We start from the raw sequence: 27,493 nt of genomic DNA, 5'->3' as shown, positions 1-27,493 counted from the left end.
CCTTCTACATTTCACTTGTAATGGGTATTGCTAGTTTGTCATGAGGCCAGTCCTGCAATTCCTTTCTTCCACTTCTGACTGACTGGCATACAGCATCTTCAAAACACTCAACTCTTCTGATATGAACAGCATGGGGCAGTAGCTATACTTTCTTTTGTGACCTGTAGCGTTGTAAAGAATGCTGAGGCTCAACAAATTAGTATTAATTGCTGGTCAGCTAAGTGTCAACACTATTGAAGTAGTGGACAAACAACATTTGAGCCACTGCTTCCAGAATCAATATCTCATCATCACATTCTCCCAGGCATTTATCTGTTGCTGTCACGCTCCTAGCAGACAATAGTAATGCTATAATCTTAATGCTAAACCAAATCAATAGTGGAAGATTGAACTATGAAGAAATCCCTCCTTGGGGAGGGGTACTTCAAAAACACAGTCAAGCACTCTCAGAATCCTGAGAATGCACTTTCTAGAAACTGTTCTCTTCATCTCACAGGAGGCTGTAAGTGTTAATGCAACCTAATGTTTTGCTGATTAAATCTACCTTATACACTCACACTGAAAGTCTGCTAGCCCCAGAAAGGGAACGTGGGGTCCCCGGGACCCTCCCCGCAGCATTACATCATACACTCAGACATGCATTATGCTAGCACCAGGGCAGGGTTTAACCCCTCCGGACCCTGCACAGCTCCTCTCCATGCTCCCCTGAATCACTGGGCAGACTTTGAAAAATACAGTCTGGACTTCCTCCATTTGGAGCAAACCAGTTTTGACTCTGACTTTGATCCCAGTAAGGCTAAGGAGTAAGCTATCTGGCTTATATAAGAGTAAAATCTCAATCAAACTTAATTCAAAAAAGACCATCTCTGAAAACCTAGAGATGTGTATTTTACACCATCAGGGACAACTCTGTTTCTTCCTGCCTTCCCTCCTCTAATTGTCAACACTGGCACAAATCTCACTACTACTTGCAACACTAAACAGCAGCTAAATTTGAGTCCTGTTGTGTTGGGTTCTCTTTAACTTGCTCTTCTAACAGCTGGCAATCACCCAGATGGATGGGAAGAAAACAAAAAACACAGAGAAAACATCATTTGCCCTAGGTCACAGGACAGCTTCCAGCAGAGCATGCAGCAGTCCCTTATTTCCAGTTCAATAGCTAATATCACAACATGCTAAGTTTTTTAATCATCAACTGCTATTCAGTTAAGGTCATATTTTAGTCAGATTTATACTATTTTTAAAAATAATGAATAGAATTTTGTTTTCCATATCACCATTCATTCTGGCATCTCAAAGTGGCTTTCATTAACTAATTTAAAATGGCGACAACCCTAACAGCAAGGGCTGAACCTCCATATCTTTTTCACATTTGGGAAGTTCACAAGACAAAGTTAAAGCCATACATCAAAGCTAGTCCCAGGGATTTTTGCCTACTAGTCAGCCGCATGTCCCCAAAATTGTTTTCTGTCCTTCAGCTTCAAGGATATTAACAATTTCCCTGAAGCCATTATAATTTCCCATAGAGCTGTTAAGGAGTGCTGTTTGATCAATGGCCCTCCACTGAGCGAGGAAGTTTGCTTTCTAGAAAAGTTTAAAAGTAAATAACTTCTTGTAATACGTAGCCATTAATGACAGAACATACTGCATAAGCTCTGGGTAGTCTTCTCCCTGTTAGGTGAGGAGCACCTGATACATGCTCCTGAACCACTTACAAGTCTCCTTGAGCTGCTGAGCTGGTGCAGCAACTTGCTAGGCAATGGTCAGCATTAGGCAAGGCAACTCGCATTTCCACTGCAGTCCACAAACAGAACTGGTGTTCTGACAAGCACTAACCCAAAGCAAAGAGAAGAACAGAATGGAAAACATCAGCCATAAAGAAAGATTGAATATAAGTCTTCAGCTAGTATAACCTATCTGGCTCTTCTCCCCCAGTCCAAGCCAACACTTGGTTTGCAAAAAAATAACAACTGCTAAAGAGACAGCCATAAAAAAGTGAGAGGTTTAAACCTCTGATCAAACAAAAAGTTAATTTATTAAGTATCTTGCACAAATTGTGACCATTATACCAAAAAAAGCAGAGCTGTGGTCAGTTAATGAACTTCTACAGGGATGCATGACATGGTTGATTTTATCTGTAGTTGACACAAGGCTCTTAAATGAAGTATCTGGGGATCATTTATTAATCAATGCCCAGTTTGCTTTCATACTGTGTCAGGGAAACTAAATGGAAAATGCATACTTTGCTTTATCTTTGCAAGTCTTCGCTTCGTTGCTTGCTTGTTTTCAAAGACTGACTGCACCTCTGATTAAAAAGGCTAGTATCATACAGAATAAGAGAGGGATGTGTCAGACTAATTCTTCTCATAGCTAAATGTCCTTCTGGCTCAGTGATTATTTTTCTATTTTAGCAACAGTTTTTCAATTCCTGTTACCTCCATTTGATCTACAGGAGAAAAGAGTTGGTTCCCATGTGACCAAGCTGAAAAGCCACAAAGGCCTGATTCTTTGTTCTATTTAAGCATATGAATCAGCAGCAATTCAAGTCAACACTTTACACCAAAGTAAGTACAGGGGAGAATCAGGTATGAAGGATATAATGAATGCATGGAATTTTTCTAGATCTTCAGATGCCTCTAGTGGAATCCACAACTCCATTAAAATCAATAGAAACCGCCACCATTAAGCTCAAGGAATCCTAAATTTCACTAGCAAGCTCTTAAGATTCCAAGAAGCAATAATTGTCACTACAAATGGGCAGACATCAGATCAAAGAGACATTCTGTTTGTAGCTACTGGTGAAGAAACTAGCTGTCCAATTTCAATCTCTTTCTGGATTATGGCACAAACTAAGAGGGGTTTTAGACCTAAAAAACACTTTATGTAGCAATATGGTAAATGGCAAGAATTATGGCTTGCCAAAAAGAAGTCCAAGTCCATAAAATGAATGAAGGCATTTGGCCGCTGGAGCTCTCTTTTCTCCCAGTAACAGTCATGGATCAGTATTTGTATGTGTAAAATTTGACCGAATTGCTAAAACTGTTTTCCACTTTGCTAGTATCTTCTGCAATGCCTCAGGAGTCAAAGGAAGATGAAAGACTAATATACATTGTGCAGTGCTATACATTACAGAAAAAAGTCTTTCCTGACATCCACAGTTAAGTAATCAATGTCCTGTAGCATATTACATTTACAATAGTGGGATAAGTGTTAGCTTTTGCAAAATAAACTTTTTTTTTCCTTAATCAGCCATCACCTCTGCCTTAACGAATTCCATACATTGCCTATAAACCATAACTCTTGATTCCATTAATAGGACAAAGGCCAAATAGTGATCATAAGAAAAAAATACAGGAATAATTTGCAAGAGCATAAATGAGTGGTATATTGTTTACTACAGAATAATAGCTCTTCACTAGAGTTACCAAAGAGCAGTAGTTCATTTCTGAGATTTTATCTTCTTTTAAAGGAAAATTTACAAAAACATTGCATATACAGCAGTGCTCTCAGTCAATATACTTAAATAGCTTCTGACAAGTAAAAAAAACCAAGAAAATAAAACTTTTTAAAAATGAAACTCATTTTTCAGAAAAAAATGGAAAACCTAATTTTCCCTTGAAAATTGTTGACAGAAAATTTTCACCAATGTCTTCACGATAGCAGCAAACCGGAGACCACATAACAGCTGGTTACCCATGGGTACTGTGAGTTGGAAAGAGTCAGTATGAAATGCCTAATGTGCTGACATAATACTTGGAGTTATAGATGTATGGTTTTAGTGAGACAAAGTATGACATCCTCTTGATTCAACACCACTTTAATGCCTATTTCTTTGTTGCAGGACTGTCTGCAGCATTTGCACTATCTTGATATTGGCATTGTCAGACTTACTTCTCAGCTCCCTGCTGAGTCCATTACTAGCTGTATTACCTCAGCTTATCTAACCCAATATCTGGTCTCTAGCAGTAGCAAAGAGTGGATGCCTTCAGAGGAATAAAATAAATAAATAAATAAAATTAAAATTAAACACTGAGCATTCCTCTATTCCTAACTCTAGTAATCTTCAAAATAATTGCATTTCTTGCAGAATAACATCCTTGGAAATCAGATGACACATTGAAACATGCTTGAAAATAGAGACTGACTGCACTGGCATTGTCTTCGGTGAGAAACAAAGCAAACAGTCATCAAATATGCCACCATCTGCTAGAGACAAGACAGTTCAAAAGAAATAGTAAGAAGTGCAGAAGAAACAATTACTGACACGGGGAACTGGCTAGTAATTTAACTTCATAAAATTACAACTGTCTTAAAACTTTTTGAAATTTTAGATTTGGCTATCAAATCCGTCAGTCTTACAGCAATCCTAGTGAGGAAAACACATAGGCTTCTGTCTTTGTATGCTATTTAGACCCCCAAAAGAGCCTATATGGGAATGACAATAAGAAATACTATTTTGGCCTGGCTGTGGAATACAACACCATGAATTTGCTGCTAAACTATCCCTTATATGAAACAAGGATCAATGAAGAAAGTACAGCTTATTTGTCCGAGGGTCAGTAAAAGTTACACTTATGTTTTAATGCAGTTTTTGTGAGTAAGTCCGCTGCTGAGGATAAAGTTGGGATCAGCTGTCTCCCAGAGCTGAACACTTTTTTCATAAATATTTAGAGCTACAATCAGAAGTCATACAAATAACACATCCAGTCCCATCATCTTCTGGATTCCTAGCTTGTGTCTACAAATGCATCTGAAACAGTGGCATGCCAAGAAAGCTGATGCCAGAGAAAAACTCTGTGTGGAAGGGCCTTCACAGTCAAAGTTATAAAGTATGCAACTTTTATCATCCTCTGCTAGGCACTCTTCATTTGCTGTTACTTTCACAGCTCTTCTTTTTACTTGAGGGAGCTGTATAAAACAGGTTACGTTTCTGAATATATCCTCACAGATTTTAAAGACATTTTCATTGCTGCATTCGTCTCCAGTTACTTGTAAAGGATGAAGGAAAGGGTGCCGAGTGCATGTGTGTCTGAGACAGAGACAGAGAAATTCAACTTGTAAAGCATTTTTCAGGTGCTTCCCCCCTGCCACTAATAAAGGAAGTTCTAGTTTCCCTTCTTCATGCCCACACGTACCTCCATCCTCCACACTAACTCCTGTGTCTCTGCACACGCCGCGCAGAGCGAGTGCTGACCCCTCGCAGCTTCTCCTTACAGCAAATCTCAGTCCAGACACACTGACCCTTGAAATATGGCACCACTAGCAGCACCTATCAGCTTCATCAAACACACTCTGAAAGCCAGTAATACTGTTAGAAACGTTTCTTTAAATAAGCACGTCCACTGGGAAATATACAGTTAGGATAAAAATCATATCACTTTTCTGAGTCCAGGTACTAATATTTTCATTTTTGCAATAGAGCAACCGGTCTGCTCTACTCTGCTATGGGATGTTTTAATTTTCGATGCCGTTAAGCTGTTTGAAAGTCCTACACACAGGATATCAGCAAAAGATTCTTAACTCCCCAAGCCTGATACGTGCCCTCAGAAAGCATGACCCAGATGACACGTCTGCAGAAACAGTATCAACGGTGCTGCCTCCCAACATACCCCGCAACACGCTCGTCTTCCAGCTATCCCCCATCTATCGTGCTTTGTTGGAAAACACTACCCACTTCGGGTGGAGTTTATGCCTGAGACGGACCAGATAAACTCCAGTCATCGCTTCACAATACTTTTTTTTTTTTTTTTTAATCTTTAAAAGGACAGGCTGCTGGTTAACTGAGAGTCCCCTGCTTGATTGACAGTATCTGTCAGAGGCAATGAACTCCACTTGAACATTGCCTTTATGTTCCTGTGTAAAGTTGTTCAACTGTGACCCTTCCATCTGTTCCAGCTAATCTGAAAGTCATTTAGGCCCGCTTCTCCATTCATCCTAAACACAGCGCATTCTCCTGTTAACACACATATGCAAAGTTGTCAGGCTGTCAGCTACGTAAGGGCCTTTTTTTTTTTCCCCTCCGCTTTTTTTTTTTTTTTTTTTTTTTTTGGAAGCTCTCATGACATCTGTGTAAACATTCCCTCATAACAATTATAATTAAAAAATATATTTTTCAGAAACTACTTCAGATCTTGCTAACTGCTTTTTATGAACATGCAAGTAAATCTCACATGCCACTTCAGAAAAGATTCAAAATCATTCTTTAAAGATAGGACAGGTAGCTAACTTCAGTACTCCAACGTGTATGTGGAAGCCTCCACATTTTAAAGATTGAGACAAATGATTGCCTAGACGACAGAGTAAGAGCTTTATCAAAAAGTGCTTTGAATACAGCTATTGAACTTCCAAGGTTTTCGAAGACTACTACTCACAAACAGCTGCTCAGGATTTAAGCCAAGTTCAAATTTCTAATATTATCATCTCTTATTTGATATGCGACTTGAAAATTCATATTAGCTTCCCTTAAAAATTTAAAAACTCCACTCCTAACAATTTGATACTCTCAATTAATTTGCCCTTTAAAATTCATCTTGCACAACAAGTCAGAAACTATTCTGCTAACAAAGTCAGCACAGTTAGTATTTATCTTCAGAATGACAGGTAAATAATCTGCCCCTTGTACAAAAAGTTAACATTGACAATAAATTTAAGAATAGGGATCTGACTTTAAACTCAGAAAGATAAATGTTCTACATTGTCCTGGTATACTCAGATACTGCTGCAAAATTATCTATTATATCCAACAAAACTAAGAAATTCACCCAACCATATCTGAAGTATCCAAGGAAACACAAAGTTTCCTACTCGAACAATTTGTTATTGTGACACAAGAAAATAGTGCTATTAATATACTTTTCATCACTTACTTTTCATTTTTGGTACATCCACACGCACCAGAATCTTTACACAAGACTGATTCACTAAAAAAAGTAAAAACTGTAATGTCATCTATGCTATTTATTTTGAATGATTTGTATAACAATGAGAGAACACCTCCAAATCATTTCATATAATAAAAGCAAAGTGCCAATCATGTATGAAAAAAACAGTGTTGATATTATTACCGAATTTGATGAGCATCTAAAGGGGACCTGAGTTACATGCTCTACACATTTATATATATATATATATATAAATTTGCATTATATGTGATGTACACATCTGGTAGAACCTTGACTTAGTAAATGTTAGCACAAAATGAATGACACTCTTAGCAAACCTTTGTTTTCCAGAGTGATTTCTCTGACATAAAAGTCATATAACTGAATATAATAATAATAATAATAATAAAAGAGAAACAAAAAAAGAAGAAAATAATCCCAAATCTCCCCAGCCTGGAATTGAGTTCAGTAGGAAAACTAAACTTCTTGTGTTACCCACTCTGCTTTCTGGCTTTCCTTGCAGTACTTGCACAAGTGTAAAGGCAATTGGATGAATTTCAGAACTGATCTCACTTCAATTTGAAAGAGGTAGTGGTCCTGAATGCAACAAAGTACACTGAGGTTGCACATTTAATTGCAAAATGCTCAGAAATGCAGGCATGTCTTTTCACACATATACTCTCTGCATACAATACAGATTTTCTCTGGGTGCCTCCACTGGCAAAGAAAAATTTAGGGCAAGAATCATTTCAGCTAACTTTAGAAGTCTACAGTACAAACAGCTATAGCTGAACTAGCCTTTTAAACATCCTGCCTCATCTGTACAAAGAAATATGTTCTCTTAGGGTATGACTCATCTCATCTGTTTCAAATGTCAGTCCTGGGAAGAGATGATGAGTCCTACCTTAGATGCGCTTGGTTTTTTGTCAATGATTATAAAGGCAGTTGAGACAACTAGCTTAGATATCTGCTCTGTTGTTGCTTAAACTGATGAATCCAGTCTTTAGTCTGCTGTTGCGCTTAAATCTTGTTGTGTGCAAAGGGGAATACTCCATTTATATGGAGCTGAGAAAGTAGTTAGTCTAATGTTTTAAGAGTCTAATAGTTATCTAATTAGTACAGAAAGGCCTCATTAATAATACAGTTAACATAGCTTCCTAGCACCTACCCTTGTTCTCTGGCATTACGCTTGCCTTTCCAGTGTCCCTCTGGATGCCAAGATTTACACTGCAGTCTCTCTGAGGCAGAATGGAGGCGTGGGGAGGGCTTATCTCGACTCATCAGCATCCTCACTCCTTTGTGGAAAGGAGCGCGGTATGATGTTTGGAGGAGTGGGTGGGAAGGAGTTTCTTCCTCTTCCATCTTAGGTGTACTTGGAATTATTTGTATATGTTTCTCCATCAGAATTTTCTTCCTTCTCATTAGTTTCCAGCTAAAGTGTGAGAGCTGCACAACAGCTTCCCCCAGCCTCAAATGACAAAGAGATATGGCTTGTTGGGCAATACCATCCAAGTTTATCAGGTCTTTTTTTAAAAAAATATATGTAGTATTCACAAAACTTAATCTGAAACAGATTGTGCAATAGTCACTTGACAACTACACAGTTGTTTAAATAAGCTAAGTCTAGCTCTGGCCAAGGCAGGCTCCGACAAGTCCTGAGATCCTGCACCATCTTGTCAGTATGAACCCTGCTATACAGTACTAATGGCGAAAGCACGCTGGGCTACAAGCACGGGCCTGGCAGTGTTAGGCTGGGTTCTCAGCCCTGCCCGATGCCTGCTGGGCTCGTACTTTATCATCTGGGAAACACAGTTGCCAAGGTTCCCTTTCACATCTTCCCTGTCCATGGGATAAGACAGGACAGACACAGAAACAGGAGATAAATTTTCAGAGAGTCACGATTACAAGGAAAAGATTAAATTTCATTAGAAATGGAAGGGAAGGTGGATTTACAGGAATAAGGGAGACCTGCATAATTATATGACCTCTAGGGATATTTGAGCCTTTGTGTGATTTCCCAAGATATCAGAGGAACCTTAAAATACCACACCAATTAAAGGACAATGAGAGTGGAAGTTATGGTAAAAGGAATCCTGAACATCCAAGAAGGCTATGCAGAAGAACTATCATCTAAAATTCACTGACAGCTAAGGTTAATATCAAATTTGATTTTTTGGAAAAGTAAACTGGCATAAAAGACTCAAATAGCAACATTCTGTAGGAATATGTAACAAAAATGCCAGTACTTTGGGTCCAGATGAAAAACTGATAGATTCACAATGCTAGGGGAAAGATCTTGAAGAGAAATTCATAGGGAAAGACTAAGAGATAACACAAAGTTCAAGCGGATAATATGCCTGGTTTATCTACTATACTGTTATGGCAGCAGTCATCAGAGAGCCCGTTACGTTTACGCATCCTTTTCTTGCTATGAGAGGGCAAGTATAACAATCTTGGACAAAGGGCAGCAGTATTGTAGGCAGTATGGGCAACAAGTTTTTTTTTTTGTTTTGTTTTGTTTTTGTTTGTTTTTTAATCTAGAGCTAGACCTTGGACAAGTTTTGGCTGAGATTTCTGTAGAAGGGTGTTGTCTGAGACTGTGATTATATCTATTTAAGGACTTCTGAGAGCTGATCTAGGAAGAGTAATTACATGAGCTAGGCTGAAACACTTGACTGAAAAAGCCTTGTCAATCTTCCTGCTACCTTGCTTGACGTGCCCAAATCTGCTGGTGCCCTACAGAGGTGCACAATATGCCAAATGCATAAATAAATATGTGACTGCACCTGTATGCAGATCCCCACCCTAGAGTGTGAAAGACCTGAAATCAATAATCACATAGTTTCCAGGTAAACGCTACATATGTGGGAGTTGTAATGGCTCTCTGTGGGAGAAATACAGCCTCTGCTCCCTTCATACCAGCTTTCTTTTCAGGGAGAAATACAGCCTCTGCTCCCTTCATATCAGCTTTCTTTTCAGTGCTGCCCTCTGAGATAATCTGGTGCAGTATCACTGACACAACATAGTCCGGGGACAAGCCTTAGGTCTCTGCAGTCAGTTAGACTGAAGATGAAAAGAGGTTGATGGCCTCATGTATGCACAGAGGGGATGGGGCTAAGCAAGGTTTAAGACCTGGAAAACCAAATTATTGGTCATTTTACTTGTGCCTAAACTGATTAGATGAACCTTGGCTGTGCCGTTGCTCTCAGTTCCAATGTTTGGGGTAAGGACATTGTAACTCACTTAATTCGACTAGTTTGAAAAAATATTAATGAGTTATCCTGAATCCCAAGAGACAGCACGATGAACGTGTCTGTACTTTTGCCTGCCTCAGCTCCAGGAAAGGCAGCTGTGTGCAGTTCAGCATGACAGCGCACATGGCGAGTGCTGAGCAGAGCCCTAGGAACCATAAACTGCACGGAATAGCAGGACAGCTTACAGGAAATCTTTATCCCTTCTACCTCTGTCTGCCAATTTATCAGATGAAATCGCTTCCCACTTAAGTTTCTAACACCCAGGATTTGCTAAACTGATGTAAACTCCACGGCGCATGTTTTGTTTTCAGCTAGTAAAGTTCCGTCACCAGCAGTCCCACCCAGGGCTCACTGATCACCTACATTCACTATTCCCACACCCCACAGGCTTTCCTTCATCACAGTATAAACCATTTCTATTCGAGGAAGGAAATATACAGTAACTTCATTAACCTGCATTAACATATACATTAACTGTACCAAATTTGCTAACTTTTAGAAAAACAACACTTTAACAACTATGAGTTATGCTGAATATCACAGGGTTGTTCTAATATTCAGCGTTTTCTCCTCAGCAATAGATGAGCATCAAATGTGGTGCATGTCACAAGATGCAAGTCACTATTTGACTTCCTTTCACTATTCAGTTTGCATGAAATTTTTGCTCAGTTCCCACTACAGAAGAAAATACAATTTTAATTATTTTTATTAACTAGGGAAGCCTGTAGAGAACCTGCCAAAACCCTTCACCCATGCTGTGTTACCTTCAACTGAAAACAGAACTGGTTAATTTGGAAACATTGGCATGTTTACTTTGTACAATCAAAATTATAAAAATCTAGAGATCATCTTAAAAAAAAGTTATATTTTTTAAAATAGTGTAGAAGTTATTATTTGCCTTTTGATCTTTACCCTTAAAGGCATCTTCAGTAATTCTTCTCAAGATTTATTTGATGTTCAAGAGGGCCGAAAGCTTAAATTTAAATGAAAAAAAAAAAAAAAAAAGAAAGAAGGCTGTGACCTCTTTGTAATTATATGACTCCAAGCACTGGGGACTAGAAAAACAGTAATAAAAATACAAGTTTCTGAGCTGAAGCAAGGGAACTTGAAAGGTCAATTAGTCCATTCCCTTGCCTCAAAGCTCAATACAGCAACTGATGGAAGGAGCTAAAATCATGCAGCCCTTTGCATGGTTCTGTGGTATGTTAGGTATGGTATGGTATGGTAGAAGTTTTCTGTTAACAACCTATTTTAACAACTAATTCTACACGTTAGAAGTTTCAGAAATAGAAACACAAAAGCTTACTCATCTACAAAGACAAACCATTCTTCACTTTTCATTATTAATCATGTTTTAAAAACTGCAAATAGTCACAGCACAGAAATATTATCTGTGATAAACATTTACAAAAACCTGCTGGGCATACTCAGATTTAGGCCTCTCATCCCTGCACTCTGAATCATGCTTTACACTCTTTTTGCAATGACCATTAAGGGAACCTCTTACATCTCATCCTCATGCCTGTAAGCAAACACCGTGAATACCCCTGACAAGGAACATCTCTACATCTGTATTTGTCTGAGTTACTGCCTCATAATTCCTTCTCTCTCTCTCTCTTTTTTTTTTTTTTTTTTTTGAAATTGGTTCAGTTGATTCAATCCACAATAATTTGCACATAGAAAAAAAAGTAAATAAGCTTCCTAATTTTGTCAAAGAATTTACAAAAATCAACAGATTCAGCCACAGTGCTATTTTTGTTACATTTAAACTGAACTCCAGGGCACTTTCTGAATTGCTGAACATTAAGACAAAACCTTTTTTCTTTCCTTTCAATAGTTTTATTCAGCTCAAAGCTAGAAAACAAAACTGGCACTATAAGAATGTTTCACAGAATCTGATAGCTTCACACTAATAACTACTCTATATTTCTGACAAAGATAGTTTGTGTTATGAAGAAAGATTTTAAATGAAGACAATGTGCATGCACCACAAACTATGGAAATAATTATCCTATCAAAAAAGTTTAACCTAAAATCCTAGATTAAGTTTATTAAGAAGAATTATTTGTCACTCTCAGACTGCTATGCTACAAAACAAATATGAAGGCAAGTGCATAATCTATAGGTCAAGTGCTTTTTGCAAAAAGAAAACTGATTTAAAGATCTTAAAACAAATATTGCCAAAATCTGAGGAAATGGAAATAGTGACTGAAATAGAACGCAGGAATATTAGCTGTATTACTCACATGTACCACAATCAACCAACACTGTCTTCAAAGTCCCTTCTATTTAAACCTTTATTTTTGTTACAGATTACAAGTTATTTACCATGATTTGTTAGACAGCTTTGGGAACTTGGAAAAACATATGCTAGATAGTAATACCAGTAATACATGCTTGTCGTTTACCTGCAAGCATTCAAATATCATATGCCAAGCATTTTTTTAAAATCTACTTTTAAATCTACAATTGAATTTTTATTTCACTTTCATTTTTTAAATCTTTCCAGCATATTTAAGCCATTCTTCATCTTTTTTCTTGGCTTCTAGGGGGACTTTTTCATTAATTTTTTTTTATATATATATATTTTTTCTCTAATGATAGGACTCCAGTACCTGTGGATCTAAGGGGAAAAAAAAAAAAAAAAGACACCCACCACTTTGTACTAATTATTGAGTGCATGAGAATAGCTGCTTATACTGTGTAACAACTGATAACACTGTTGCTTTAAAAACAAGTATTTGTGAGCTCCAAGGAAATAATTTTTAAAAAATGAATATAAGCTAAAGTTATTTCTGCAGAGAGAACAATCAGCTAAATAGATGTTAGATAGAAGCTAAAATTATTAAAACCTGGATCTTGTAGAACTGCTGCCAGATCCCAGCTTTACCAAACTGATATGCAAGTGCTATATACTGAATTGCTACATCAATAAACGAAGTCAGCACAACAGCCCATGTTCCCATACCATTCACTATTAAGAAGTGCTATGTTTGCATATTTAACACAGGGGATTCTTTCCAAACAGACTGTTTTATTCCTGTAGGGTGACTTTTTCTTTTGAATAAAATACTTCTCTCCATAAATTTGATAGGCATAAAGAAATGATAGATAAATACAAATTTTTTTTTTAAAGAAAAAAAGGCTGTTACAATACCACAGCAAATTTATTAAAACATTCTCAGTTTGTGCAAATGTGTTGACCTTATGGTGCAATCTTCTATTTCTAGCTTCAGTCATTTGAGCTTTTGCTGTTGCTCAACTAAAGAGCATTCCTCAGTTACATATAAGCTGGCAAAAGACTCGTGTCCTTTCCCTGAGCACAGTGCTGAAGCCCTCTGGGGAGCACCATGTTAAGCCAAATGCAACTTGTTCACCTCAGGTCATGAAAAATAGAATTAATTTCTCAAGCTAAAGCAAAGAAGATGAAAGCCAGAAACTGCCAGAGTAGCAGAGATGCTAAGGATGAAATTTGTACCTAGATGGTAAATTTGGTAGAAATCTCAAAATGCAATAAAAGTGTGTTTATAGGTGTTTTGGAGCACATGGAGAAAGATGTTCCAGACCAGCACAAGATCTTTGTGTGGCTGAAGCGTCAGGCTCCGTGCGGGCAGGTTGATACAGATGGCTTCCTAACTCCCATCCGTAGCGCTTGGCACGGAGCACGCTGCGCCCCACTTGAGCAGCGTCTCACCAGCCGGACACCTCCCCGCTAGCACTGCGGCTGCCTGCAGCCCTCTCGGTCTCCACGTGAAAACATTGCCTTTCGTTTTCCCCTGATGCGCTTTAATGTCTCCTAAATAATAAATACTAACAACTTGGCACCTATGTACTTTCACCAGGCCTGCACAGCAAGCAGGTACGGCATTAGACACTGCTTGTCACAGAACTGCTGCCTGCTTAGCTAGATGGACCCAATCCAAGGTACGGAAGGAGCTATTGCTTTTCACGCACCCTGGAAAACTAGCACCAGCTCAGATTTGCTAGGTAGGATATAATTCAGATTTCCTCAAACTATGTCACTGGACTCACTCGTAAGTTATCACCTCTTCCCAGGTAGGAGGAAAAAAATACAATATTACCACTACTACCTTCTAGGGAAAAGATATGGCAGATGTACAGGAGCCATACAATAGATTGCAGACTAGCTATTAGTCACCTTATTTGGTGGAACAAAAAGGCCCAAGGGAAAGGATTAATATGTTACTTCACTGCTGGACCTCCTCCATTCACAGTTCCTCAGTGGGATCCCCACCGGAGTCTAATGGGAGTCCATTAAATGGGGTTTTGTTCTCTTCTTAAGCCCTATGCTCCCCAGTTCTCTTCATTCACCAGACCTTAATTTTCCAGGGCTTCCCCTGAAGACCCTCTATTCTTTCATGCAGGCTAAGTAATTAATTCTCATACTAATCCTCTGACATTATTATGTACATTTATTGCTACCTTCTACCTGTGAAGCAGCTGAAGAGTCATTAAGTGCAGAGCCCCCGTGAGCGCCAGTGCCGTGCCTCGCTGGGGCCGGGGTCACACACTCCCTGACCACCAGCCATATCAAGTCCCACAGTTCAGCTCACCCACCAGTATAATGCCCCAGCCCCTCCCCATGAACAGCAGCCACAGGCTCAGCAATCCAAACTAAGATAATCAGTCTCATGAAAATATAGAGGAAGTAATTTTTTGAGTTGATATTGAGCAAAAATAATAATCTCATACACAAGAACCCACAATTACATCTTGATTCTCTATAGCCCTTCCTTCAACACTAAGCCAAAAAAAAAAAGGCAATAAATTTGATTTTATGTTACTAGAAGTCTCTAGTCTTTATTTTTTTTTTTTTTATTTATTTGTTTTAGGTAACCTCAGATCTGATTCAACATTGATGGAGAGCTCAGTCTTCCATCAGTTTCAGTGTGAGCCAGAACAAATTTTTAACTTCCACAAAATCCTTCTGCCCTACACACAGCTCTCGGTTATCTGAATGCTCATTTTCCTCTAATTGCAAAACTTCCTTTTCTCCCTCGCTGCATGTGATCATTACCTTCTCTACTTTCTGAAAATGCATTTTGGATAGCATCCCTCTTGCCTGAGGAAGAAACATAAAGCAACTACCACAAGGATTTGGTAAGTTTAATCATCATTACAGAACTGATTTCTGAAGCATACAGATCCAAAAATCTCAGCAGGTACAAATAGTACAGGCATATTAGAACCAAATTTTACCAGCTGAGTAACTAATATTATTCAAAAGCTACAGTTTTGGTGATTTTTGCATTACCTACCCTATTAGTGCAATAAGATAAGGTCTCAGACCCTGAGAATAAACTACTGCTTAAAACTAAAAGGAAGATGGAACAGACAACTATTTTGAAGAAAAATAGTACAAATGTTGCTTACATCTTTCCCTTTATTTCCTGCTCATGTGTTGTGTGCAGCATTCAGAAGTAACGGCTGTGTGAACTGAAGGACACCCGTACAGCGACGGCAGGAGAGGGTCACAGGAACATAGCGCAGTTCAGTTTTTCTATGATAAACTTTCTCCTTTTTGACTTTTTAATCTGGTTTCTCAAATTGCAGCTTCTCTAACTTGATATCAATTACAAAAAAAATTTTTTTTTTATAAAGCTCCATTTATCACATTTTCTCAGAGCTACTGAGTTCGGTGCAGTGATTACCAGGAGTTCTCCTTTTCTGGGCATAACTCAGCCTGAGGAAAGGAGCCGGTCAGGTCCTGCGACATTGGTTCTGGGTGGCATGCAGAGCAGACATGCACCAGGGTGGGAAACATTGAACTTCATCCTTAAAAAGTATCAAAAGGCGACTTCATTAAACCTAAAGATTTTTTGCAGTGAGGTAACAGCTTATAGTGTATTGCAAAGAGATATGAGAAAGGGCAGATTTTTCTTATCTTTTGTTATTGGAATTGACCCTCAGGGTCCTTAGGCCTTGGTGAGAGCTTAAGCAAGCTTAGATCAAGGAAGGATTTTGAAATTGAATTTATTCAGATTAGCAAAACCTTCCCTGAGAGGATTTACTCTCAACAAGCTGTTGCCAACTCAGAGCTTAGAAAGCCCAGCACATTTTGCTGATTTACAATCAACTTTTTTTTTTCTTTTAAAACAAGGCTGGCATCATTAAAATGTTTGCAACCAAAGTTCACACAGTATCAAAGAATCTCCGCCAAATGTTTATTTATAAATACTTTCCTCGGTAATCCAGATCATTTCCATTCAGATGACGTTTCAGGGTATTAGGCAAAAACCATTGCAAATAATGATAAAGGGGAAAATGCAAGAGGATGAACATAGTTGCAGCAAGGCTAAAGCGTGCTGTTAAAATGAAAGTCACCTCTCAGTATCTACTTCATATTTTAAAAACAAATCGAGACCTCATATAAAAACAGATTTCTACTCTGGCATGTTACATTTATTTGTATATTTATATCACTGAAAAAAAGTAAGAAATATGTTCTTATTTGTGTATTGCAAATCTTTAATGTGTATGCAGCTCTCAGTCCAATCATTCTCATTCAACAGGGAGCAGAGAACAGTTTCACCAGTGAAATTCAAGCATCATTTAAGTTGCTTAGCATTTCACCATCCACTTCACTACATTTACCTTAAAGCTCCGGGGGAAAAAAATGAAAAAAGAAAAGAAAATTACATCATTGAAATTTACTTGCTTTCACTGAAAACTTTCTGCCTGGATATAGCCAATGGAGGGGCATGTGACACGGGGTGTCTGCCTCGGAGACAATTTCTAGGTTGACTTCTGCCAGCTCAGGTGCACTGGAACATACGGTGGAAATGCTTATTTTAGCAGAAAATGTGGTTTGTGCATGTGCATCATGCCTGCCACAACAGGACGCCTGCCCCAGGGTTTGGGGAAGAGGAGCCGGGCTGCCCTGCGCTGCGGCCGCACGGGGCTCCCCAGCGCAGAGCGGCCGGCGGTGGTCTCCGACCGGCCCTCTCCGCTCAGCCCGCCTCGCTCCGGCGAGCCGAGGGCCCTGCACGGGCCTCGCGGCGTGGCCGCGGGCTCCGCACGCGCTCTGTATGAATTCCTGCCTTATGCAGCGCTGGAAGTGCAAATTCCTACTGCCATCGCGAGGAATCCAGTGCAGAAAACCTATGGTCCTCTGAAGAGTTTCGAGGATGCCAAGCCAGGCAACGGGACCATCCAGGAGCTCAGGCAACCAGTGCACTGGACAGGGCTACCTCACCCCAACTCCTCTCCTGATCTGCACAACCCGGCTAAACAGTAAATGCCGCTTTTTAAAAGATTTTTTTTATTAAAGAGTGAAATCACACACAAGATTAACTGTAGGTACTGAATTAGTTGTTTTCTGCTAATCCTCAGTCCACAATCTTACACTTTCTTTCTCAGTTGAATCCTAAAAGTATATTTTGCACTGTCATTCTAGTAATGCAAATCTAAAATTGAAATAAAACACCAAAATAATATGTTAATAAAAGGTGAAGTGGTGGAAGTAACCAATCATTGCAACACTCACGGTTTTACAAACCATCTTCAAAAAAGGCCTTTAATTTCATTCCATGAAACTCTACACCTTTGAAGAGCTGTTTTAACCAAAACAATTTTCACTCTGGTAGAATAACCCTAACACTTCCTTCTTCCTGAAAAAGGCACAGTTCTCATGGAAAAATTTTGTGGGAGAAGTATACTTATCAAGGAATGTTCAAGCCTAAAACTGCCTCAAAACATTTGCAACAAATTTTAAACCAGTTTGATTTTATTTAATGGCACGTTATTTCACATATTTCTAACTTTGATGAGTTTTGCTCCTTTAAAATAAAATAATTATAAAGTTTTCTCAAGTAAGTTAAGAATCTAAATAAGTTTCCTTAATGAAATATGCTAAGATAAACTACTGCCAAAGTCTTAAAAGTGAAATCTTCCACATAACTTCTGTATAACCAGCCTGATAAAGACATCTCTGAAGCATAAGTTAATAAAACGAGCTCTCAGCCACTATACCTTCGTACCCAGCATACTCATGTTGCACAACAACTTTTTTTTTAAACTCTGGGCAAAAAGCAAGAGATATTTCAATTAAAATTATATCCAACATTGCTGGCATTTTGGAACTAACTGTATTTTTTTTAAGAATGCAATAAATTTTCCCCACAGACGCATCATTTTTTTAAAAAAATAAAATCTATATTTTCACCAATAGCAATTTCTGAAAAATCACCTTCGCTGTTGCACAATATGTGCTGTATCTGCTTTTGGTACACGGGATTCCTCTTCCAAAGCATACATATGCATACATAATCACAACCAGGTTTGGTAACCAGTGCAAATTCTCATTTTGTATACTTGCCCAGCTGCAAGTCCACTGTATGTGGCATTAGGCCCATTTCTTGTAAGAAAGATCACAGCTGTATGTATCCTATCTTAAATGGTCTTTTTGTGACCTCGATCTGTACCCTGAAACAAATGAAGCAGGTTTTTGTTTTTTTTTCTCCTGATGGGCATACTAAGGGGGGGGAAATCATCATTACACATGCGGTGCACCAAGGCACACAGACTTCCTTGTGACCGTATTTAAAGCAACGGGCACAAAGAAATAGTCATTGCAGCTACAATAGGGGAAATCTAGTATGCATTTCCAAGGAATCACATTTTGGGGAGAATTACAGAATAATTACACATATGCTTAGATCACGAGCATTCAATGAAGCGGACAATATTTTGAGGATTTAAGATGTTGGTGTTGTGGTCGTCTCTAAGAAACCAGGATAATTCAGACATTCAAATGCAAAAATGCACCATTTGGAGAGTGTAATGCGGTCTGTTCTGGTCAGTGTTACAAATTCGGAAAGGATTCCCTGGCTGCAGACATTAGCCACTTAATACTTAAATCTGTTTCCAAATGTAAAGCATACAACAAAAGTGTTTTGCATTAATGAAATGTATCCTAACACTACTGAAGTGACACATTTCATTAACGTGCCACATTACTGATGTAAAATATAATTACAACAGATATGCCTGTCTTATAGTTTGATAAGACCCTTAGATAAAATATTGTTAGCTAATTATGCAATAAGCCTCTATCTCAGTACTGTCATTTTCTAGCTGTAGACGGACTTAATTTCATGCCAGCGTGTGCAATCGAGCTTCGGGGCCTCGCGGCTACGGTTACAGATGGCTCGCTCGTGCTCATCTGATTTCTGTGAGTACAACAAGCACATCAGGCCTCTGTCGTTGTCATTTGCTCGGGAATTGTTAGCAAGTGCAAGAAGATGAGTACAAACAGGTTCTGTTTTCCCCCAGCAAGGTGTCACAGCATAACCCACTGCCATTCATGCCAGCCGCTCTCACCAACACACAGAGATGCTACCACACACATATTTAAGAAACTTTGCACTCTACACTAATATTTTAGAGAAGCTAAACTACTAGATGACTAATATAAGGTATATTTGGGAATAAAAGACTTACGAAGACACTATCTAGAGGACAATAGAGAAGTCATATCCAGCTATATTTTCTACCTATCTTCTATCTTAGACCCTTTAAGAGATAAGCAAGGTTTTGCTTCTCCGTATCTAGTTCACTACAATTGAGCAAAAGAATAGCATCACCTGTACACATACTGATTCTTACAGCATTACTTGTGCAAACCACAGTATCCTGTAGTGATCAAAGGAAGAATTAATATATTATAGCATCTACAGTATGCTACAGCCTTTACAAATAAATAAAGCAAGAGCCACATCCTGAAACTTCCACTCAGATGCTCACACTGTAGTAATTACTGGGACTATGTACTTGTTGATTCTGCAAATTTTGTTTTGCATTCTTGGTCTAGAACTCACTTATGTCAAGAACAGCCTTTAGACCAGGGCACATCATACCAGAAAACAGAGTAACAATTTGCTACAGTAAGCACTACATGCTATATTTACCATCACGGAGACGACAATTGCTTGGCTTGAAGTTTGAAGGCTCATTGCCACAAAACGGCACGTAAGAACAGTTACTACAAGCCCTCCATACAGACTATACAGTGAATTTGAGACAATTCCTCCAGTCCTCCTGCCTTTTCCAAAATCATAAGACCAACATAAAATAACATCTTTTTAAAACATCTAAAACAGTTCCCTTAGTTTATATTTTGATTTGATGAATCTTTGGTCTCTTTTAAGGTAGGCTTTAGAGTTCTAGAACTTCTGTTTTAAGTGAATCTAATTAGATTAATGTATCTAAATAAAATGAAACTTAGTTAAAAACACACACACAGTGTCAGAACTGCTTGTCTCATACTAAAAGTTACAGGATTTAACAATCTGAATAGTCTGATAAAAATCTCCAATTTTGGTTTTGTGGGGTTCTTTTTTCTTTTATTTTTTTTTTTCTTTTGAGTTTTGTAATACCTTTGCAAAATCATGGATCATGCTTTTGTAAAAAATCCATACAATACATTTTTTCACATTTAAGTGCTTCTTGAGAGAAGCAAACAAATGAAGAGACCTCACATACCTATTTTCAAAGAAGAACTTAATGTTTCTCGAACATTGCTGCAACAATATTGCTCATCAGGAAATAAAGAAATGATCATGAAACTTTGCAGCAGTAAGCCATCTTCTTTGCAGCTTTTATGGTTTGGGCTTTTATGAAGTAAAGGCCGTAATACACAAAATGAAATGAAAAAGAAACAAGGAAGACAAAGAGGAAGGCGATAATCAAAAACAGTCTAATTCTGTGCAGTAGAATTTGTAATGGTCAACATATAAAGTATATTTTAAAATCAGTTCTTATTTTAAAACAATTCAATTGCTGAAATAAATAAAATAAGGAATAATTATAAAGAGATTTAGAAAAATAGCACTATAGTTTCCATATCAACTGTGAAATTTAAGTGAAGCTCACAAAATATAAATACACCAAAAACTTACGGAAAGGTAACCAGATCACCTGATGATTTAGCTGCAGAAATTGCAAATATCCTTTAAAAAGTCTTTCCATAATAGAACAGCCTGATTTCCCAGAAAGTTGCCATTTTTATATCTGAAATTAAAATTCAGTGATTTCCTTGTGGATGTATTTTTGATTTTGCTGCTTTTTGCTGGCACCTTCTGTTCACATGTGTGCCACTTCAGAATATGATTTTGTTGCTTAAATCCCTCTATATCTCAACTTTCCTATCTACAAGTACATAGTAATCACTAACCATAACTCATAAGAGCATTATGAGTCAATTACTTTCAAAAAAATACTTTCATATCCTCATACTTATTTGGCACTGTCATCCAAAGTATCTGAACTGTGTATTTTTCTGCACTTCATATTACACTACAATGACATCTGTGCAATACTTTGTAGATTTTCATAGCTGCTACTAGAGCAGTAAGAAAGATTAATAAAATCATAACTACTAGCAGGTTGCTGTTTAAGGAGATCTAAGGATTTTTTTTAAAAAAAAACTTCTCTTATGAATTCAAGTCTACGCCATTTTAGAAGTGACTGAAATTTTTATTGCCCCCTGTGCTTTGCCTCTGTGAAATCAGTTGCATCATCTTAGAGTGGTTTCATACCACCTAGTTTCTACAGTTTAAAACCTGGCAGATTCAGCATGCACCCCTACCTCGCTGCCCTCCTCGGAGCGGCAGGGGTTACAAGGGTCCTACCCCGTTCACACCACAGAGATCTTGCCAGCAGTGCTACACTTCTTGCACGTCCGTAGTCTACTTCATTCCCAAAGGCCACAAGTACAACTTTTCTAAGCACTGAGAAAAACTCACACTTACATAACCCTGGCTGATGATAAAACGTCATGGCTATATAGCAAACAAAGCACTAACATCAATGTTCCCACTTGCTGATCTTAGACACCTTCTTTTGGATCTAACTCAAAAAGGCAGACAGAAGCAATTACACGTAAATGTGCAGAGCAAAGAAAAGCATGGTTACATTACCCAAGTGGAAACAGCAATCATTTAATCAAAAGAGATAGCACTAAATCCTTCCTACAGTACCTCCATACCTTGGAAGCAAAAGGAGGAAACAGCAAGTGGGGTTCTACAGTCATCTGTAACACTTTATTCTTCCTAGCTTGTCCAATATTATTTTGGTGACATTATTAGCAGCAAACCACAAGAGCAGTTTGCTGGGCAGTTTTTTGTTTCCCACTAGCACTTTTGCAGTGTGCTGAAAGGGAGGAAATAGTATATGAAGCAAGGCCTGACTGTCAAACCAGAGGAATGAATATGGGAATCTGATTTAATTTCATTTTCATGGAGAGTAAAACTGCTATGTAATTTGGTAGCTCAGGCCTTCCTTTAGGAGACATCTGTTAGGTTCCATGTTGCTTTTGTTTATGTGAGCTTTATGCTTTAGTAACTGCTGACTTGAGTGAAGTTACTCATGATGTACACTAGCAGAACTAAATGAACAGCTAACTCCATTTGTTCCAGTCTCAACTGAAGTACTCCATGGGAAGAAATATCTAGCAGGCCATCTACGAGGCAGCAGAGTAACAACCTGTCTCATAACTTAATGGGCCTGCACAGTTACCTCACAACTCCTAGATGCCATTCCTTCTTCTCTTACTCAAAAATGTCCATCCTTACAATCAACAGCTAAAAGAATTACACAGATCAATCCCAAACTCATTAACTACCACCACTGCTAGGAACACCTAACATTCTTAGGCATGGCTCAACCTGTTAAGTGGATGGGAAAAGAGCAAGTGAGGACACTTGCGCAGCAGTTTCAATATCAGCTGGCACTTGACCTCACAATCATTGCATCCACAGACTTCCCAGTCTACAACCATTTATATTAACTGTTATTTCTCACAGCCAGAAACAGAAAATACAAAACAAGAAGAACAAACCAGTGTTTAGCAAAGAAAAAATGTAACTTATTCTAAAAAGGATTTGTTGAAGTTTTAATTTGGCCCAGCCATCATTTGGTATAAAAGAGTCGGTAGCTTTGGAAAGCAACTTTGTCCTACTGCATCCATGCTGGCAAATTAGGTACAAGCAGGCTCCAGTGGCTCTACTTCAGCTTTCATGTTCTCTATAAAAATAGACAGGAAAAGGATACAGGCTTGGCCCTGTCTACTAGTACCCTGTCAGCCAGCCAGAAGAGTTTCATTAAGTACCAGTGCAATGTAATTTACTTCCTTCACAGAGCCATAGGGAAATGCAATGACAAACTTTGACTGAATCATCATCACTACTATGCTGAAAATCAGCAAAGAAAACAACTGTGGGCTTTTTCTTTGGCTGTAAGTCACAAGTTTTCTAAGGCCTCTCAAAAACACCCTGTTATTCATCCTTGGCTTCAGCCATGACAAAAATCTACCTGAAGCAAGAAATCAATGGTTTGAAGTAAAAGATGTCAAAATTGTTCTAGCCTGCAAGTCTGTCTCTTCAGAGTTAAATTGCTACCTAGTACAAACCGACACAGCTGAACACTTACCCAAGTGGCTGAAGATCTAGCCCTGCAAATATTTATGTACCTTCCAATACTCAAAAGCTCAAAAACTGCATTCAATTTCAGGATATTAATGGAATGAAATGTACATCTAATAAACTGCCTCTTAGATGCAGACTAGCACACAGTTAAAACAGAAGGCAGCTGTGTAAGTTCAAATGTGTTACAAACATATAATTAATAAACAAACCAAAATATATAGTGTAAATTTCTCCAAAAGAAAATCCTGCTCTCGAACAAAGGACACTGTAACACTCTGTATTTTGGCTGGCTTTTCACGCTTTCCCTATTCTTCTAGTGAAAACTTAAGCCATGAAATTCCTTTTTTGTTAACGCAAAGACATGGTAATGTCAAGCATTCATGACCATAAGCATGGAAAATTGATGAAATTACAGTGTGTTCAGGAAAATAATACGGTGATGAGAGAAAGAATCTGTGCTTGTATCTTCGTCCTGGTGGCAGCTTTTTGAACAGGTGAACATTTTTTCCTCCCTCTGTGCAAAACATCTCTGTGCAAGAATGCATCAAATAGATGCCCATGGAGAAAGGTCAAAGGGACACACAAATAATTAAGATATGAACAGACCGTTTATTAAGTTCATTAATGTTTTTCACTCTCTTGTTTGGCTGAGGTGCATCTTTAAACTGCAAGATAGTGTATTCAAAGCTCTATGAAAACAGAAAATGACTGTCCTTGCCCTCTTCTCTAAATCAAATGCAAAACCCTGAAACGTGCAATATGCAAATTGAAATTCTTGGAGTTGTATGCATTTAATGAAGAAACTAACCAGCACAGAAGGGTGGCGTAGCTGGCACCAACATCTGCTTAAGGCTGCTGTGAAGGTTCATGAGGGCAGCAGTCGCATTGCACAGGACTGGTACTAACTGGAGTTACAGCTATACTGCCAAATAATAAGCACCCGGAAGGGGTTGTACTCAAGTGAGGAGTGCTGAGTTTGGAGCTGGGCTTCTTATTGCCAAAAAAGAAAGAGGAAAGGCAGAATATGGCTAACATTTTGTTATGTTATGGTCTTCCAGAGCTCCCTACGCTTGCTCCCCCATGTCCAAGGAAGGGCCATCTGGAAGCCTCCAGACCCATGCTCCCTGTATCCTGGGTGCTCCTTGCAGGTCACAGCTTTCGTCCTGCAGCTACAGCTGGGACTTTATACACATTGCTCCCACCTAGTGGTCAGGTGAATAAAGAAATACCCAAAGTCCAGAGGTCATACATAACGTGACCTTCCCCAGTTTCTAAAGAAATCAAGAATGCTTTGCAAAATGCAGCCATTTTCCTCAGGAGAGGAAATTATTTTAAGAATTTCATCAGGGAAAATGGTAAGCTAAAATCAAAACAGTAAAATTAGGCAAGAAAAGGTTAAATGAAACAGGAAAGCCAACTGGAGAGAATGAATACAGATAAAAACTCTAGAAATCCACAAACACTTTCTGTCTCGCTTTAAGTAATTTTGTGAAGTTTATCAACTGATCCAGTAAAATCCAGATACTTCACCCAGAATGAAAAAGCAGGGCCAAGCTCAAAGCCTGCCAGACAGTCCTAGTTCGTTAGCATACGTTCACTTCCCCCGGGTGGCCGCCTTCTAGTACTAAAGCCAATGCTGTAGTAATGATAACAAGCCTCTCAGTAGCTTCACGGATCAGGAGAGCACTTGCCTAATTTCCTCAAACCCAGTTCTCCCATCGACAGGAGCTGTTCCCTAAAAATGAGTGAGTGAATAAAGAGCATATTATTTCATTTATGTAAGAGTGTACGTATTGGTTCATTGCCGTGTACTCTCACTATAAGCTGGAGATCTTCTAATAAAGAGGAAGCTCCACCATTGTTTCAAGTTCTGCCTTCACTGAGCTTTCAGTATAGAATAAATGTAAGCCAGCACTGCCACCTTAGCACTTTTAACAGGGGGAAGAAAAAAAAAACAAAAACAAAACAAACTCCACATACTGAGTGTGAGATTTAGCCCAAAAGCCACAGAAATTTTTGAGAAGCCAGAGTTTTCTATTACATTGGTGCAGTAGCCACAGCACCACTAATGCTTGCCAGTGCGTCAGGAGGTGTGAGGACCACAGTTCCCAGAAAGGATCTTGCGCTCGATGGCCCAGCTGAGATCAGCTCACCATGGCGCTCAGCAAGAAATCCACAGCAGCACAGCAGAGAGCAATCTTAATGCCAGAACTGAAGTTTGGTGCAGGTGATAATGGTAAATTCACACTTACATAGGCACTGACTGACATTTAATCTCTGTTAAACCAAGCCAGGTACAAGCTGATGGCCTACAGCACTCAGTCATAAATAGAGATATTACCCCTTCAGGAATGAGGTTTACTTCTGGAAAGATATCTTTATCAAACTAATTTCTGACATGTTTACATAGGCACAGTACCCAGGAAAAAAGTCTACTCTCTTCTGTCTTCTTTCTTAAATATTATTTCCACTGAAGTCACACCATCATTTTAAAGAAATATCTCCAAAGAATCAAAACGGCTATTCTGTAAAACAAATTCGGTATTAACACAATTTCCAAACTATCCTCTAAATCCAACTTACCACAACAGAAAATGCTTCCTACTATTACTTTGAAATCCTAATGATAATTTACAGTTCCTTACATAATTTTTCAACCTTAACGCAAATTTTAAGCTTTCAGATCTTCTACAAACATCTCGTTTGCTACAGGTACGCGGAATGTACTGCATCCTGTTCATGTAATAGGTGTACAAATATTTAGGAAGGAGTAGTGCAGTAACAGACCTCTCTCCCAGATCCTAGAAAGTTCCCCTACAGTTAATGAAAACATAGCAAGATGTAAACTGCCACTGTTAGGCTTGTCTGGGATTTTAAAGAAGGTCTTTCTATCCCTGGAGAGTTCAAGACCTTATTTAATAATGTGAAAGTAAATGCATGATTACAAACTACTCTATGGGTTTAGCTACTGTAAGCTGACACAAGCTTAATATTCAGCCTCACTTTAAGAAAGCACTTAGTTTGCCACACTCCTTTTCAAAGGTTAGGAGGGAGACCAGCACACTGGAGCCTGCAATTCTGTGCATAACTCTCTGCCAGGTCTCAGTACTTTTTTTTTTTTTTTTTTTCCATCTCTGCAAGTTCAGTCCTGAAAGCAGCAACTTGACACATAGGCATGTAACAAAGAAAATATCTGCAGCCAACAGAAAGAGCCAAGAGTTGGAAACACTGCTCAGCGTGCCTTCACTTAGCCCACGGCACAGTACACAGAAGTCTGTCGCTGATTTTGCGTCTCCAAACTTACTGCTACTGCAACTTCTCACATATTCACAGACTTCCTGTATCATTAACAAAAAAGGCATTGAAACCCCACAACACTGCTAACAGATGATGCTGAAAATAAATCTTTGATGAACGCAGAGTGTAACAGCATCTTTCGACTTCTCTTTTTCATCCCTCCCCCTCTTCTCCTCTCTCTTTAATGATCCCAGACCATGGCTGGATGATTTGGTGGGAGAGAAAAGGAAAGAGACAAAAAGATATTTAATTTCTCACTCAGGTTGGTTTCTTCTGCCAGCTGAGTTGTTCTCTGGCACAGTCTGCTCTTAAACTTACCCTGAAATAACTGAGAGACTAAGGCTGCCTCTAGCTCCTCTTCCTCCACAGCATGCTCAGGCTATGTGCATGGTCCTTACATCAGAACCTTCTTCCTGGCCTGGCTTTTATCAGCTCTCCAGTTGGAGACACCCAAGTCAGACACATCACCCAGGGTTCCTCACTGGAGATAATTTCCTGAGCTCTCCCACTCAGCAAGCGTGTGCCTAACGGGCTTGTTTTCTAGCAGCTGCTGTCATTGCACCATCTGAGCTGCTTCCCTTCAATCACCAGTGTTTACTGTATTATTAAATGTATT

General features: G+C 38.7%; 1 protein-coding gene across 1 annotated transcript in view; it reads right to left on the bottom strand.

The window, feature by feature from the left end:
- PRMT3 (protein arginine methyltransferase 3) overlaps window positions 1–27,242 on the bottom strand; it is a 143,173-nt gene extending 115,931 nt beyond the window's left edge. The window contains exon 1 of the mRNA XM_062576517.1: window positions 27,196–27,242. The gene's annotated coding sequence lies outside the window, so the exon portion shown is untranslated. The remainder of the gene's footprint in view (window positions 1–27,195) is intronic.
- Between the last annotated feature and the right edge of the window lie 251 nt (window positions 27,243–27,493).

This window comes from Rhea pennata, chromosome 5, assembly GCF_028389875.1.
Source record: "Rhea pennata isolate bPtePen1 chromosome 5, bPtePen1.pri, whole genome shotgun sequence".
NCBI lineage: Eukaryota > Metazoa > Chordata > Aves > Rheiformes > Rheidae > Rhea > Rhea pennata.
The sequence above is the reverse complement of the archived record's forward strand: the minus strand, read 5'-3'. Positions and strand labels throughout refer to the sequence as shown.